At 39.9% G+C, this 15,593-nt stretch overlaps 1 protein-coding gene across 6 annotated transcripts in view; it reads right to left on the bottom strand.

Moving 5' to 3' along the window:
* Positions 1–15,593, bottom strand: part of TCF20 (transcription factor 20) — a 350,226-nt gene that overhangs the window by 105,798 nt on the left and 228,835 nt on the right. The gene's annotated exons all lie outside the window — the stretch shown is intronic.

The raw sequence follows: 15,593 nt of genomic DNA, 5'->3' as shown, positions 1-15,593 counted from the left end.
AATGATGATTAAAAACTATGATTAAAAATTAGGGTATCCGTGGGTTTCCCAGTAAATCAATTGCTTTCACTGCTAGGAATCAGTTGCTTTTGTATTTTGAGTAGAAAATAATACAATTAATTGGGTTTGCCTGTGTCCTTTATAAAGTTCATATCTCTGGTACATGGCATTACATTTTATGGCACACATGGCCCAGCCTGACAAAATGACATTTATCTGGTCTAGGAGCTTGAGCAGCTGCCCAATTAAGATCAGTGAAAATGCTTCGGGCCATTTAGTTTAGAAAAAAAGCAAGTAAGGAGAGACGTGATAGTCTTATAAAATTTTGGATAGTGTGGAGTGGATAGGGAGAAGTTTTTCTCCCTCTCCCATAATACTAGAAACTGGAATCATCCACTGAAGCTGAAGGGTGGAAGATTCAAAACAAACAAAGGAAGTGCTTCTTCATACTACACTTAGTTAAACTGTGGAACTTGCTGCCACAGGATGTGGTGATGGCCACTAACTTGGAAGGTGCTAAAGGAGAGTGGACAAATTCATGGAGGATGGACTATCAGTGGCTGCTAGTCGTGATGGCTATCTACACCCTTCAGTACCAGAGGTAGTATGCCTCTTTATAGTAGCTGCTGAGGAGCATGGGCAGGAGGTACGATTGCCAGCTGCCTCCCTGGAGGCAGGGGTTCCCTGCCAATAAAGCTCGCCATTTTATGTCCAGGGGACGAGGCAGATCTGGGGAGGCAGGAACATGCAGGAGGGGAGGAGTAGGCCCTCGCAGCATCGCTGCTGCCACCAGGTAGCTTGGCCAGGGCTGAGCTGGGTGCGCGGCTAGTTGTCGAGGGTTCCGGAGCCCCCCCAGCACTGCATGCCGTCCAACCCATCCAGACGTGCCTCCTGCTCCTCACCTGTGCTGCCATGCCTGTCCACCCTCTTGAGGCCCGTGATTTGAGGGAGGGAGGGAGGGATGGCAGAGATGAGGGGCTGCTGCAGCCGGCAAGCAGAGGAAGGGGCGCTGAGAGGGAAAGGCCTTGTCGCTGCTGCAGGCAGAGGGACAGCCCGCCTGACAGAGAGGAGAGGGCTTGCCTTGGTGGAACTGCGCAGCCATGTCGCCCTTGGGCGGGGGGTGCTTCCAGGAAGCCCTCTACAGCTCACGCTTTCCCGCCAAAGCCTGCCGGGAAAGTGTGGGTCCGAGAGGCCCTCCAATTGAGGGGCCCTACATAGGGAAGGGGGGTCTCGCCCAATGGAGGGGCCACAGAGAATAAAGGGCGGTTTGAATGGAGGGGCTGTGCACCCCCCACCCCATGGCTATGGACCTGCCTAGAGGCATCTGGTTGGCCACTGTGTGAACAGAAAGCTGGATTTGATGGGCTTTTGGTCTAATCCACCATGTTTCTTCTTATGTTCTTAGTTTTTTTCTGGGGCAACTGCCTCCGTGAGCATTTTCTAATATTAATCGCTCATATTCAGCCTTTGCATTCATTCCCCTACTGCAGGGATCCCCAACCCCTGGGCTGTGGACTACTACCAGTCTGTGGCCTGTTAGCCATCAGGCCATGAGTTGTATAATTATTTCATTATATATTACAATGTAGTAGTAGTAGTAGTAATAGTAATGAAAAAGAAGAAGATGACGACATTGGATTTATATTCTGTCCTCCGCTCTGAATTTCAAAGTCTCAGAGTGGCTCACAATCTCCTTTACTTTTCTCCCTCACAACAGACACCCTGTGAGGTGGGTGGGGCTGAGAGAGCTCTCCCCAGAAGCTGTCCTTTCAAGACAACTCTGCGAGAGCTATGGCTGACCCAAGGCCATTCCAGCAGCTGCAAGTGGAGGAGTGGGAAATCATATCTGGTTCTCCCAGACACTTAACTACCACACCAAACTAATAGAAATAAAGTGTACAATTGTATCATCCTGAAACCATCCCCCCACCCCACTCCAGATCAGTGGAAAAACAGTCTTCCACAAAATCAGTCCCAGGTGCCAAAAAGGTTGGAGACCACTGCCTTGTGCAATTCCAACATAGAAGTATATATCGATATCTACAGATACTCTTCAGTTGGAAGATGTTCTGTCTTCATTAATGTACTGAAAGACTGATCCACTTGAAGCATGATTTGCCCAAGTTTTTGGAAATAGCTGTCCCTTAAATATTACATACATTCCCAAGTAATTTGTTCAGTCTTCTGAATCATCGGTATTGATGAGAGAAATTCTGTGTTGCACTTTGTGTTGCCAACTCCTGCTTGGGAAATACCTGGATATTTTGGGGTTCAGCCCAGTGAGAGTGGGGTTTGGGAAAGGGAGAGACCTCAACAGGGTATAATGCTATACAGTCCATTCTCCAAAACAACTATTTTCGCCAGGAGAACTGATCATCCGGAGACCAACTGTAATAGCAGGAGATCTCCATGTGCCACATGGAGGTTGGCAATCCTAGTTACACTCCTATTTGTAAAAGAAACATTAGTGAAAAGATAGCACATCATCATCTCACCAACGTATCAGTAGAACCCGCTGAAATCAGACTGTTTCATGCAACAGCCAATCAGTTGACCTAGAGCCAAACTGGCTAAGCCCTTGCCTTGCAGCTGCCTCCCAGCACTGGTATTCAGAGGTTTGCTGTCTCGGTATACAGTGGGTCCCTTCAGTCAATATTCAGTACATTGCTTTGCATTTCAATATTCATCTTTGACTAGAAAGAAGCAGTGCTGGAGCTAAAGCCTTTAAAAAAATCCCCTCAGTTTCACTTGTCTATTGCCCTCTTTTTTTAGCTTGCTGCCCAATCTGACTTCAATGAGGCTGACGGCCAAATATGCATAGCAGTGTAGCTGTCCTCTCTTTTAAACAGTAGATCTTGTTATATCATAATATCTGGCTTCAACAATGGCAAAGAGACAAGCTGAACTGAGAAGCTCTCTTTGCTTCTAAACAGATGTCAGAACACTACAAATTTTTTCACCCAAATTTATAGCTTGCTGTCAAGGACTGTCCCCAGCACAGCAGAAGAGGCCAGCAAGTCAATAAATCTCCATTACCTGAATCATTAAAAGCATCCCTGGGTGGTAATATACAAAAGTGCAATTATTGAGAATATCCCATTTTTTCAAATGGTCTTTTAAAAACTCAGTTGGAGCACATTTTATAGGAAGATTTGTATATGCAGCTTATTTTGAAGGTTTTTAAAAAGCTTTTTTTCACACAGAGTAAACAGTGATAATGATTATTCTAAATAGATTCATTTCATAATGATCCAATATGGGAAGGAGCAGGGGGGGAAACAGAGCAGTCCTCCACATCACTGAAAAGTAAGAACTGAATATGAATTTTTCATAATTCCTGCAGTCACAGCAACATTTTAAAAAACTTTGAATGGCTAATTTGGAGGAGTTATATATCTGCATCCAGGGCTTTTTTTGAGCAGGAACAGTCAGGAACGCAGTTCTGGCTGGCTTGGCATCAGGGTGTGTGGCCTAATATTCAAATAAGTCCCTGCAGGGCTTTTTCAAAAAAAAAAAAAAAAGAGCTCTGTCTGCATCAGTAACTTTATTTCTTCTTGGGGATTTAAAAAAATGAAAACTACAACAAGCTCAAGAAAGTTCATTTGCATTCCCTACTGAACCTGCCTCTGTGTCAGGTTATAACAAGATGCAACAACTTTTTGAAGTCCTGGATATCACCAGTATCTGACAACAAGAAGTCATAACTCCCTTATCAGCACTTTACCTTATATTCAATATATTGTACCATCAAAAGTTGGGCCCTAATTTTAGAATGTGCTGCATCAGAAACATCTGTTCTTCAAATCAATTTGATGTTTTTTGGTAAAAATGCAAATATTCTATTTTAAGAACAATTCTCATTCTTTTCAGATTCTTCGCTGCTAGAATAGTCAGCATTCTCTTTAAATCGTGGCAGAGGCTAAAAAAAATACAGTAAGAGCAATATCAAAATTATTAATTTTTGTTAGAAAACATAGTATTAGAAAACAACTTTACTACTACATGCCATGTTCCTTTTAGAGGTCAACGGTATATATAATAGTGCAAAGGGTTACTTCATCTTCATTATCAAGAACTTAAGCAGAGCAGTCGTGTGTTACTTCTTATAGTAACACAGTTATAATGAAACAAAATTAAATGTTAAAGCTTCTGAAACTATTAGCAGCACTTCATTATAATACAGGACAAGAAAAATAGATTACATCTATTTTAAAAACAACAGATATTTCCCATTTAGACTTTACATTTACTCAAAGAGAACGGATATATTTCCTCTTCTCCTTAGTTAATTTTTTTATTTAAAAAACTGCAATGAAGCCTGGTTTTCCATCACAAATGCTTTTAGTTTCTTGGTGAAGCATCAGACTCAGCTGGAGATTACCACCTTCCTTCACTGCAATCTCTGTGAGTGAATGAAAACAGCCAGGGACCTTATCTTACTTCACAGCAAGATTTAACCTGTTCCTATAACCCAGTTTGTCTATCACTAGGGTTCCCAGCCTCCTACTGGGGGCGGAGTTTCCCCTAGTTTCGGGGCTTCCAACTCACCAGAACTGGTCAGCAGGGGGAGCCCTGCCCCCCAAAAGCTCTGCTGGTGTCCAATGTGCGCAGGGCAATGACATCACTCAGAAGTGATGTCATCATGCCAGGCACGTTGTGCGGGGGTGCTCTAGCATTTGGGTAAAAAATTCTATGGCACCATAGAGGTTTCTTTACCAAAATACTAGAGTGTCTTGGTGCAATGACATCACTTCTGGGTGATGCGTTCATGCATGTGATGGAAATCTCCCCCCCCCCACTGGCAGCCATGTAAGACCTGGCAACCCTATCTGTCACATCATATAAGGTCATAATATTGGGAAATGAGATCATCCTAATACTGAGCTACTAACTTGGAAACTCTCAACAAGAGTTGAAGATAGCACTTTTTAACACAAATAAATAGAGCACTGTAACTAGATGTAAATATGGTTGCCAACTGACCAAAAAAAACCCAGATTAGATTTCTCTTGTACTTTTAGCGGCAACAGCTAAATCTACAGGAATCAGCAGCAAAAAGACAGAGAGAGAGGCTCTTGTGGCAACTTAAATGCCAACAGATTTATTGTGGTATAAACTTTCATGAACTAGAACCCTATTAATTAGATAATCAAACATGCTCTCAGCTGGCAATCAATAAAATGCAAGATGTAGGGGTCATTTCATAGGAAAAGAGGTGCCAGAGCTCATTACAGTTTCTCAGTTGTTATATGGGATTCCCATTTGGGTTTCCGCCCTCCATTTCCAACTTGAGCAAATTCAGGCAGCATTTTTACGCCATATTTTAGGCGTCCCCAACTGTGTCAGCTATGCTGCAATGTGACTAGAGACTGGAATCCATTTGATTGAGACAAGGGCATGGCTACTAACTATAAAGTTTTGGCTACACCTACACTTTAGGGCAGACCCTGCTAGTTATGATGCATATGATGCTAGTGGATTCCTTCGTTTCCACTTGGTATAGTCAGATCCAGAAGAAAATGCATTCCATAGGTGTACCCTTGGACAACCTCTGTATGATAAGTGAAACGCAGGCATTCAGAATCCTGAAACAGAGGAAGATAGGAGGAAAACGAAATTAGTCTCATTTGAAAGAACATGTTCTAAGCTATTGGACTGGGTGTTGAATTTTAATTGGCGAATTTTTTTTTAAGGTTTGGTGACTTTGTATATGTCAGAAGGAAGAATAACTCATGCAAGGGCTCATTCATTTGACAAGATGCAATCCCAATTTGACGCTCTGGAATCGAAAATGTTAAAAGCTATGGACAAATTGCAAATGGCAATGAAAAAAGAATTTAAAAAAGAAGTTGGAGATCTTAGAAAAGATATAGAGGGTTTCAAGGAGGAGATACAAAATAAAGTTAAGGAGGTAGAGGTGAAAGTGGATACACATGCCTCTGCCTTGTTAAAACTTCAAGAGAAGGTCACAATACACGATTGCAAATTGATGGAAACACAAGTTCGTCTGAGAGGGGTACCTGAAAAGGAAGAGGCAGATCTAATGGGATATATGGTGAACATTATCACTGAATACATAGAAGAAGACCCTGACAAATTTAGGAGCATGCTGGATGGTGCCTATAGAGTCAACTCAGTGTACGCGAAGGATAAAGACCTGCCAAGAGACATTGTTATAAGACTAAGATCAAAAGATTTGGCAGGGAAAATTCTGAGTAAAGGTTACCAAAAAGCTTAGGCCATAGAAGGGAGCAAAATCAAAATAATGAAAGAGCTACCAAGACAAGTGATCAGTGATAGGAAGAAATACAAGAAGTTAACCGACCAACTGCGTGCAGAGGGCACAAGATATAGATGGATAATACCTGAAGATCTGGGATTTGAACAACATGGGAAAAGGATCACAATAAGGAGTGAACAAGAGATGCATAGCTTTTTTGAAAAGAACAAAGAATCAACATCATAATGGAGTACAAACTATTATCTTGGAATATAAATGGACTAAATTCACCACAGAAAAGAAGGAGAACATTTCATTGGATTAAAAAACAAAAATGCAACATAATCTGTTTACAAGAAGTTCATATACAACGCAAAGACAGTAAATTTTTGTGGAATAGAAATTTGGGGCTGGAATTTTTTTTATTAGCAGAGCAAAAGAAAAGAGGGGTAGTCTTCTATATTAAAGAACAACTTGAGCCAAAATTAATTTTTAAAGATAAAGATGGAAGATATATCGCTGTAGAGGTGACAATGGAGGCGAAAAAAACGTTATTATTAGGATTATATGCGCCCAACGGAGCAAAAGATAAATTTTTTAAAGACATAAATCGACAATTGGATGAAAAGACATACGGTCAGGTATTGATGATGGGCAATTTTAATGGGACAATACAAAATAATATTGACAGATCAAGCCAAAAGAAGAATGATAAAGAAGGAAAGCTACCCAATTCTTTCTTTGAGTTGATTAAACAGGAAAATTTAGTAGACATTTGGAGAAAATTTAACCCTGAAGTAAGAGACTATACATTTTTCTCAGCGAGACATAACTCTTTCTCTAGAATAGACATGTTATGGGGTTCCCAAAGCTTGGGCCTCATAACAAAAAAAATTGAGATTCTACCAAAGGTTTGGGCGGACCATAATCCAATATGCTGGTCTACAAAACTGCAAAAGAAAACAAGAAGATGGAGAATTAATGAGGACTCACTACAAGATAAAGACATTGTGGCATTCTTAGAAAAGGAGACTGCAGCATTCTTCCAAATAAATGAAACGGATGATATGGAATTTCAAACAGTATGGGACACCTACAAAGCAGTAATGAGAGGACTATTAATCACATTGAATAATAAAGACAAAAGAGCCAAGGAAGAAAGGTTGTCAGCATTGCAAAATGAAATAAATAAAAAAGAAAGGGATTTGAAAAAAAGACCAGGGAAAAAGAAATTAATAAAAGAATTTACGATATTACAATCCCAAGTTAAGCACTTGTTGAACAAAGAATTAGAATGGAACTTAAAAAGCTTGAAACAGAAATCGTTTGAAAGTGCGACTAAACATGGTAAATATTTGGCCTGGCAATTGAAGAAAAAGAAAGAAAATAAAACTATAAATAAAATGATGGTGAATGGGAAAGCATTAGTAGACCAAGAAGGAATCAAAAGAGAATTTTTTAAATATTGTGCGAATTTATTTAAAGGTGTGAACATTAGGAAAGAAAAAGTCGAAGAGTATCTACGGAATATCCAGGTGGCAGCTTTGACGGAGTACATGAAAAAGACTTTAAATGACCCAATAGAGAAAATTGAAATAGAAGCAGCAATAAAAGGAATGAAAGAAGGCAGAGCCCCAGGGCCAGATGGATTCACATCAAAATTCTACAAAACTCTTAAGGATGAGATAACACCCAAACTGTTGAAATTGTTAAATACGATAAGAAAAGAAGGGAAAATTCCAAATACTTGGAGGGAAGCTGTAATTTCTTTGATTCCTAAAGAAGATAAAGATATTACAACCGTAAAGAATTATAGACCAATTTCATTGTTGAATAATGATTATAAGATCTATTCAAGAATTTTAGCAGAACGATTGAAGCAATATTTGATCAACTTTATAAACAAAGACCAAGCTGGATTTCTTCCTAAAAGACAAATAAGAGACAATGTAAGAGCTGTTATTAATGTTGTGGAGTACTATGAGAAACATCCAGAAAAGGAAGCGGACTTATTTTTTGTCGATGCAGAAAAAGCCTTTGACAACTTGAACTGGGACTTTATGTTTGCGGTAATGGAAAAAATAAACTTAGGGGAACAATTCTTAAAAATGACAAGAGCAATATATATGGATCAACAAGCAAAATTGTGTATAAATGCAGATCTTACCAAAGAATTGAAAGTAAGTAAAGGAACAAGGCAAGGATGTCCGTTATCACCATTGTTGTTTATAATGACTCTTGAAATTTTGTTACAACAAATACAAAAAGATGAAGAAACAGAAGGACTAAAAATTAGAAGATTCTCTTATAAATATAAAGCTTTTGCAGATGATATAGTGTTTATATTGGAGAATCCGATCCAAGTGTCACCATTGTTGCTAGCCAAGATAAAAGAGTATGGAGAATTAGCAGGATTATACATAAACAAAGAGAAATTGAAATTCCTATGTAAAAACATGCAACCAAATAAAATAAAAGAATTACAAAAGGTGACGGGTTGTGAAGTCACTACTAAAGTCAAATATCTTGGAATAGAGATAACAATGAAGAATATTGATCTATTCAAAAATAATTATGAAAAACTGTGGTGTAAGATGGACAAAGATTTGATGAAATGAAATAGGCTTAACTTGTCCTTACTGGGCAGGCTAGCTGCAATCAAGATGAATATTTTGCCAAGAATAATGTATTTGTTCCAAACCATCCCGATTATAAAAGATGCCAAACAATTTAATAAATGGCAAAGGAAGATTTCCGATTTTATCTGGGCCGGAAAAAAACCAAGGATTAAGATGAAGATTTTAATAGATGCTAAAGAGAGAGGGGGTTTTCAACTTCCGGACTTAAGATTGTATCATGACGCAGTTTGTTTGACATGGATCAATGATTGGATAATGCTGTTAGATAAAAAACCTTTATGGTTAGAAGCTCATGGGAATAAATTTGGCTGGCACGCGTACATGTATTATGGGAAGAATAAAATGGACGGTTTTTTCTCTCACCATTATATCAGAAATACTTTACTAAATACTTGGATAAAATATAAGAAATATGGCGACGAGAGAAAACCGCTATGGATAGTGCCAGCAAAAGTAATAAAAATAACAGCTGAATCCGATGAAGAAAGAGAGATGTCATATAATCAACTGCTCAAGATACAAGGAGAAAAAAATCCTCAGAAGAGTTAAATAATAAGTATGATTGGTTTCAAATGCAACAAATCAAAAGCTTGATGGAAAATGATATTAAATCGGAGGGAATCAGACGAGAACAAACAGAACTGGAAAGGGTCCTGCTTGGAGACAATGAAAAATTGATATCAAAAATATACAAATTATTATTGAAATGGTCTACAGAAGAAGAAGTAGTAAAGTCTCAAATGGTCAAATGGGCAATCAATGTGAATAGAGAAATACAAATGGATGCATGGGAGCACCTTTGGAAGAACTCAATGAAGATTTCAACTTGTCAGAGTATAAAAGAGAACTGTTTTAAGGTGATGTATAGGTGGTATACGACTCCGAAAAAACTGGCTAGGATGAGTAAGAAAATGTCGGATAGATGTTGGAAATGTAAAAAACATGAAGGTTCATTCTTTCACATGTGGTGGACTTGTGAAAAAGCGAAAGAATACTGGAAGATGATACAACAAGAAATCTCCAAAATTTTAGGTTACGATTTCAAGAAAACTGCAGAGACGTTCTTGCTTGGATTACAATTAGAAAAATTTCCAAAGGAAGACAGGACTCTAATTTGGTACTTGCTATCAGCTGCTAGGACATTGTATGCGCAGCTTTGGAAGCAAGAAAAAATACCAGAGAAATGGGACTGGACTATGAAAGTTTTATCGTGGAGTGAAATGGACAAACTAACTAGAACGCTAAGAGACTATGATTTAGAGATATTCAAAAAGGAGTGGAAAAAATTTAAAGGATATATGGAGAAAGAGTGGAATGTAAAAAGACATTGGACAATTTTTTAGCATTAATGGGAAAAATATATATATATATATATATATATATTGAACTTTGATCAGTTAGTAGTACCTTTAGTATTGAACTTGAATCTATAGCTTCGGGGAAGTCAACATTGGAGGGAGGGGGGATTGAAATGCCATATGGGTTAGTATTGAAAATTTATAATTAAGATTTGTAACTATATGTTATCAATAAATTGTTAAAACACAAGAATCCTGAAACAGAGGATCTTAGATATTGAGAAACAGTCCCTTTGTTCTTCTGGACATAAAACTTGTTTCCCTTTAGCATTTGGTATCTTCCCAGATCGTGTACTGCCTACCTTTCCCAGATTACTTCACCCCAGTTATGGCGCTCATGTTAGCAAGACTCAATGTTCTACCCTCAGCGGTATTGTCCGGGGGGGGGGGGTTTGCCAACATCCCCTATCAGGATAGAGTCTGCCCATGTAATAGAAGGCACCTTGAAACGGTCGCCCATGTCTTACTTTATTGTGATTTTTATGAGGAAGTGCAGGACTGCATAATCAAACCTATTCTGTCTAATTTTTATGGATTACTTGAAGCGAAGTTAGTTTTTTTCCCTACTATCTCACCAATGTTCCCATTTTACAAGCCTGGTTGCAAAGTACCTTTTGGCTGCCATAACAATCAGGGAGCAAAAGACTAACTCCCCTTCTTGATGTTTGACTGGTTTTTATAGCTGAAACTCCATGTAAATTTGCTATGCTGTACTTTTTATTTCTATGCCAATAAAGGGATTTGGATTTGGAAGTAATAACGCAGTTTAATTTAATTTTTAGATTTATATCCCGCCCCATCCCGCAAGTGGGCTCAGGGCGGCTTACAACAATAAAACAGCAATTAAAATAATATCATAAAAACAGACATTACAAAACAGGAGCAGCACAGTAAACAATCTTACAGGCAGGCGGTAAACAGCATGCCGTAAACAGTTTTCATAGATATGTAGCTAATTTAACTCCTGTACTGAGACAGGAATCCATTGTGTCCTAATAATGTATATCTTGTTAATTCTGATTTATATGAGAGCCAGTATGGCGAAGTGATTAAATGTCGGACTAGGATGGAAGCTTATGGAGTGACCTTGGGCCAGTCACACACTCTCAGCCTAACCTACCTCACAGGATTGTTGTGAGGATAAAATGGAGGACAGGAGAAAGATGTAAGCTGATTTGGGTCCTACTGGGGAGAAAGGCAGGATATAAATAAATAAATACTGTAGTCTCCAATCCAACTTTTGCTGAAGAATGAAAACTTTCAGATCATCAGTGGAGTGGCTTCATAGACTGAAAGGTTCACCAGCTGGTTTCTAAATGTTGAGCTGATTTACAACTCTTGTTTCTTATTCATCTCTGTTGTTTTTCTCACAGAGCTTGAATGAGTTGTCCTAGGTAGACAGAATAAGGGCATTGTTGACAGATTTCATATATCGTGTTAGAAGATAAGCAAGTGATGATGTGTTCGATGCTGTTAGGTCCTGTTTTAGTGTTGCTGGAATATATACGGAAACAGAGTTGGCACCTGGGTTTGTGGCAGGGCTTCAGCCATGAGTTAGTATCTGTTAGGTGGCCCATTGTTGCTGTTTTAGATTAAGAAGCTATCTGAAAGCCAGGAAAGGCCTACCAAAGGGCTGTGAGAGAGGTATCATTGTTCAGAAATCAGCAGGTGAATCTTTTCACGGCAGGGGGATACACGTCATCACCTGCCAGTGTCTGTAGAATAAGTGCTGTGAAAGGCATGCAAGCCAGAGCCATGCTTTTCTTTTCATTGTTTAAAACCAACGTAGCCAGCATTTGATGTGAAAGCTTTCTTTATTTATCATGCTTCACAGTTTCCATCATCTAGTGTTGGCAGCTTTTATCCCACAGTTTGCTATCTGGAAGTTATTTGGAAGCATCCTGATCAGAGGCTCAGTCAGATTCAGATTAGAAATAAATATTGTGGGACTTTTTGTAGGATGTAGTCTTGCTCATTTGAAACTTTGCTGGACTTTATACTTACAAAATTTAAGGAGGATACAATACTGGAGAAAATGGCAAATAATTTGGAAGGTTTGGATTTTTAAAAGTCCATTTGGATAATGTAAAATAAAATCCAATAGGAGAAAAGAAGGGAGATAATGGACTAGTCCAGTCTTGCAAATACCATTTGTATGAGGTAACAATTCCATCCATATTAATAGTCTGCCAGATTCACCAGTCAAGTTGCCCTGCAGAAATACATAAAGGCAGGCAGCAGGAGGTTTCTTTTCAGTGTCTGTCTGCAGGCAGTAATGGGCTGGCTGAAGGTGAATAACCTAGGGTTACCAATCCCCAGGTGGAGGCAGGAGATCCCCCAGTTTGGAGGCCCTCCCCCCACTTCGGGGTCATCAGAAAGTGGGGGGAGAAGAGGAAATGTCTGCTGGGCACTCCATTATTCCCTATGGAGACGAATTCCCATACGTTATAATGAAGAATTGATCTGCAGTTCTCTGAGGGGGGGCTGTTTTTTTAGGTAGAAGCACCAAATTTGCAGCACAGCATCCTGTGCCTCTCCTCAAAACACCCTCCAAGTTACAAAAGGATTGGATCAGGGGGTCTAATTCTATGTGCCCCAAAAGGAGGTGCCCTTATCCTTCATTATTTCCAATGGAGGGAAGGTATTTAAAAGGTGTGTGGGCCCTTTCAGTGTGATGGCCAGAACTCCTTTTGGAGTTCAATCATGCTTGTCCCACCCTTGCTCCTGGCTCCACCCCCAAAGTCTTCAGATATTTCTTGAAGTGGACTTGGCAACCCTAATATAACCGGAACTGTGTGTGTGTTAAAGGTAAAGTAAAGGTAGTCCCCTGTGCAAGCACTGAGTCATTACTGACCCATGGCATGATGTCACATCATGACGCTTTCATGGTAGACTTTTTTATGGAGTAGTTTGCCATTGCCTTCCCCAGGCATCTATACTTTACCTCCAGCAAGCTGAGAACTCATTTTACCGACCTCAGAAAGGATGGAAGGCTGAGTCAACCTTGAGCCAGCTACCTGAACCCAGCTTCCACCAGGATCGAATTGTGTGTGTGTTAAGTGCCATCAAATTGCTTCTGACTTATGGTGACCCTATGAATTAATGACCTCTAAACTAAAGCCTCCTATTTTTAACAGCCATTCTCAGGTCTTGCAAATTGAGGGTGGTAGCTCCCATGACTGAGTCAATCCATCTCATCTTTTCCTCTTCCTGCTGCCTTCAGTATTCCTAGTATTATTGTCTTCTCATAAAGTGACCAGAGTATGATAGCCTAAATTTAATCATTTTAGCTTCTATGGAGAATTCAGGCTTGATCTGGTCTAAAATCCACTTTTTTGCCTTTTTGGCAGTCCACAGTATCCATAAATCTCTCCTCCAACATCACATTTCAAAGGAACCTAATCTCTTCCTGTCAGCTTTCTTCACTGGCCAATTTTTACACCCATACATACTAATGAGCAGGTCTTTTTCTTTTATGGAAAAAGAGGTGCCGGAACTCTCAAGAGGGACATGAAGGAGAAACACACAGGATTCTTTGAAACAATTTTATTTTCATGTGCTACAGACTTACCTCTACTTTAAAGCAGTTTCCAGACTTTAGATGTGTCACCAACTTCCTCAGTTATTTTTCTGGTCTTGCTTTTGGTGCCTAACACTGAATGATCATCTTGAAGCAACCATGTTTTAACATACTTTGTTGGATCAAAGACTGCCATGCTCCATGGTGCCCTTCATGAACTTTTCGACATTTTTGAGAATTTTGTTTCCACAAAGAGGTTCTGGCACATTCCCCCAGGAAAAAAGTCCTGGTAATGGCAATACTATGGCATGAATTAACTTGATCTTGGTTGCCAGAGACACATCTTTTCACTTTAAAAGCTTTTCTAGTTTCTCCATGGCTGCCCTTCCTAGTCTCAGTCGACTGGAATCTTAATCCAGACAAAATGGAGTTGCTTGTGGTGGGCAGGCCTATAAGGGAAAAGTGGTGGAAATGCATATCTTCAACAGGGCCAGCTTCTCATTGCCACCAAAGAATAGGTTCATGGAATAGAATCCTCTTGGATGGTAGTGGCCAGAAGCATGACATCTTCAGTTGATTTGATAATTAAACAACTCTCTGGAATAGCAGGGTTTGGCTACTATTGTGCATATCTCCTAACTGGATTACTATAATGTAGTCTACATGTGGCTGCCCTAGGAAGTTATTTGGAAGCAGCAACTGCCAGTTAACCAATAAATCTCAGCATTAGTTGTAGGCTTGCCAATCCCCAGGTCCCAGCGGGGCTTCTTCCGCTTTCCCAGGCTCTTCCCGCCCCCAGTCAGCTGGCTGGCGGGGGAAGCCCCGCCCCCACACCACCATGTGACTTTCCACCGCCAGAGGCTTCAGTCTCCGATTGGAAAGGCTTCCTCTTGTGATGGTGTGTCTGTGTTACTTTGAAGAAGTTGGCAGCAACTCGTGAGTAGAGATGCCAATTCCCCTTTAGAGTTGCCAGAAATGGCGGCGGGGGGGAGAGGAAATGTCTGCTGGGCACTTCATTATTCCCTATGTGGAGATCGATTCTCATAGGGTATAATGGGGAATTGATCTGGAGGTATAGGGGGCTCTGGGGGGGCTGTTTTTTGAGGTAGAGGCACCAAATTTCAGTATAGCATCTAGTACCTCTCCCAAAAATACCCCCCAAGTTTCAAAATGATTGGACCAGGGGGTCCAATTCTATGAGCCCCAAAAGAAGGTGCACCTATCCATTATTTCCTATGGAAGGAAGACATTTAAAAAGATGTGCTGTCCTTTTAAATGTGATGGCCAGAACTCCCTTGGAGTTCAATTATGCTTGTCATACCCTTGCTCCTGGCTCCACCCCCAATGTCTCCTGGCTCCACCCTCAAAGTCTATATATTTACGTAGGTTTTCTGTGCTTAATGTCCTCTTAATTGATTTAATTGGCAGTCGGATAAGTTTGCTCATTTATTTTTATAGAATTGTTTTATGGAATTGTGTGGTGGCATAATTGTTCCTCATCTTCAGAATCTGTACTGAAAGATGGACCACACATAAATAGCACGATCCCATGATATATATATAAAAACTCAGTGCTACATGAATGTTAACAATGCTAAAATCAACTTTTACTCTCCTGCTATTCTTGTGCATGTGTGGATGTCGTTAGAGCAGCAGGTTAGAAAGCAGAAGAGATTTATTTTTAAATGAAATATATGCTAGCCAATGCAGTACTTACAATCACAATAAGAATTTGTGAAATTAACCAAAGATCTGGGAAATGATAATTAGTACTCCATATTCTACACTAGTGAGGCCTCATTTGTATGACTGTATTCAGTTTTGGATGTCACAATTCAAGAAAGATGACTGAAAGG

Source organism: Heteronotia binoei, chromosome 8, assembly GCF_032191835.1.
Source record: "Heteronotia binoei isolate CCM8104 ecotype False Entrance Well chromosome 8, APGP_CSIRO_Hbin_v1, whole genome shotgun sequence".
NCBI classification, from domain to species: domain Eukaryota; kingdom Metazoa; phylum Chordata; class Lepidosauria; order Squamata; family Gekkonidae; genus Heteronotia; species Heteronotia binoei.
This window is presented reverse-complemented; position numbering and strand designations above follow the sequence as displayed.